This window comes from Gossypium hirsutum, chromosome A01, assembly GCF_007990345.1.
Source record: "Gossypium hirsutum isolate 1008001.06 chromosome A01, Gossypium_hirsutum_v2.1, whole genome shotgun sequence".
NCBI classification, from domain to species: Eukaryota; Viridiplantae; Streptophyta; class Magnoliopsida; order Malvales; family Malvaceae; genus Gossypium; species Gossypium hirsutum.
The window spans coordinates 41261030-41263545 of NC_053424.1; the positions used below are offsets into that span (position 1 = coordinate 41261030).

Sequence of the window (2516 nt, forward strand, 5' to 3'; positions counted from 1 at the left end):
GTGGCATCTAATAAAACTGTATCTCTAACCTTAAGTTGATTTGGAAAGGTATTGAGCTCGTTTTGGCGTAGTTTTGGTTTATCGTGTGTTTTTGGTTTATGCGTCCACCATTCATCTAGCTCCTCAACTTGTAGCCTTCGATTTTCATGGATAGGTCCTCCACAATTGCTTGAGAATGGCTCTTGTGCTTCTTTCAGACTCATTTCCTGCAAAGTAGGTTGCACTATATTGTCAGTTTTAGTAGAATGGTTTAGACGATCACCTTCAATTTTCGATGTGTTGCCAGAATTACGAGTTTGAATGGTGATTGTTTCGTCTCCCACACGGAGTGTGAGCTCACCTGTGCCAACATCAATAACCATTTTAGCAGTTGCTAAAAAGGGCATTCCTAAAATCAAAGAGTGTTGTTGTCCTCCTCTATGTCTAAAACAATGAAGTCAACGCGAAATATAAATTTATAGATTTTAAGTAGCTCATCTTCAATAATACCCCTAGGAAATCTTATAGTTTTATCTGCTAATTGAATGCTCATCCTAGTCTGTTTGGGTTTCCCAATACCTAATTGTTTGAACATTTTGTAGGGCATGACGTTAATACTAGCCCCTAAATCAGCTAATGCATTATTAACATCTAAACTACCAATTAAGCAAGGAATCGTAAAACTCCCTGGATCTTTTAGTTTGTTAGGTAGTTTATTCTGTAGAATAACGGAGCAAACTGTGTTTAGCTCCACATGTGACGCCTCGTCCAACTTCCACTTATTTGCTAAAAGCTCCTTTAAAAATTTCATTATGTTTGGCATCTGCGATAGAGCTTCAATAAACAGAAAGTTAATGTGTAATTTTTTTAAGAGTTTAAGGAATTTAACTAATTGTTCATCTAAGCGGTCTTTCCTTGTCGCATTGGGATATGGCACACGAGGTTTATATTTGACATTCCCTAATTTGTTTTTATTATGACCTACCTCATTTTGATCTCTGCTCACCACCGTTGCTTGCTTCGGTTCTGGCTCAGGCTCAATGAATCCTTCTTCATCTTGAAAATTAATCGCGTTGAGTTGTTCCGTTAGGCTGGGTTCAGTATTACTTGGCAAGCTACCTTGTGGTCGTTTGGACATTAGTTTGGAAAGCTGGCCGATCTGAGTTTCGAGCCCTTGGATCAACGCTTGTTGATTTTTAAGTGCTGTCTCAGTGTTCTGGAAACGGGTTTTTGATACCGAGATAAATTTAGACAGCATCTCTTCAAGGTTCGGTTTCTTTTCCTGTTGATAGGGTGGTTGTTGAAAACCCGGAGGATGTTGTGGTCTTTGATTTCCTTTACCGCCCCACGAGAAATTGGGATGGTTCTTCTAACCTGCATTATAAGTGTTACTATATGGATTGTTTTGAGATCTAGAATTACTACCCATATAATTTAACTGCTCGTTATCCATGTTATGGCCATAAGGTTGGTATTCCGAATTGCTTGATCCACCTCAATTTGCTTCGTACTGCATTACTGGGTGAACTTGTGAAGAACTAAGAAAACCATTAATTTTTTTATTCAAGAGTTCTACCTGATTAGAGAGCATGGTGACCGAATCAATGTTATAAACACCGGCTGTTTTTGTTGGTTTTGTCCTCAAGACTTGCCACTGATAGTTATTCAGTGACATCTTCTCTAATAAACTCATAAGCATCTTCAGGTGTTTTTTTATTGATAGTTCTGCCAGCAGCTGCGTCAGCCATTTGCCGAGTCGAAGGATTTAGGCCATTATAGAACGTTTGAACCTGAAGCCAAAGCTGTAACCCATGGTGATGGCACCTTCTCAGTAAGTCCTTGTATCTCTCCCATGCATCGTAAAGAGTTTCTAAGTCCACCTGCACAAACGAAGAGATATCATTACGTAATTTGGCCGTTTTAGCAGACGGGAAATATTTTAATAGAAATTTTTCGGTCATGTGTTCCAAAGTAGTGATTGACCCTCGTGGTAATGAGTTCAACCACTATTTAGCTTTGTTTCTCAATGAAAAAGGGAATAACCGAAGATGAATGGCATCATCAGAAGCGCCGTTAATTTTAAATGTATCACAGAATTCTAGGAAATTTGCCAAGTGAGTGTTTGGATCCTCATCCTGCAAACCATCAAACTGAACAAATTGCTGTATCATTTGAATAGTGTTAGGTTTTAGTTCAAAGGTATTTGCAGCTACAGCTGGTCGAACTATGCTCGATTCAATTCCTGTTAAAGAAGGTTTAGCATAATCATACATAGTGCGTGGAGTAGGATTTTGATTAACCGCAATTACAGGAGGTAGCTGATTGTCTTGGTTTTCAGCCATCTCTTCGGTTAGGGGTTGAGTATCGTCCTCTTGCTCGTCCTCTGTGTATCTTAAGCTTTGCCTTATTTTGCTTTGGTTTCTGCGAACTGTGCAATCGATTTCTTCGTCAAAAAGTAGTGGTCCTGACGAGTTTCTTCTAGTCATAAACTATAAAAACCTGCCAAGAGAAAGAAAAAGTAAATTAATAAATAATAA

General features: G+C 38.7%; 1 non-coding gene across 1 annotated transcript; it reads left to right on the forward strand.

Moving 5' to 3' along the window:
* The first annotated feature begins 1785 nt into the window (after positions 1 to 1785).
* LOC121206713 (small nucleolar RNA R71) lies at positions 1786 to 1892 on the forward strand. Its single transcript, XR_005901879.1, has one exon. It is a non-coding gene; the product is annotated as a small nucleolar RNA R71 (small nucleolar RNA).
* Positions 1893 to 2516: the final 624 nt, after the last annotated feature.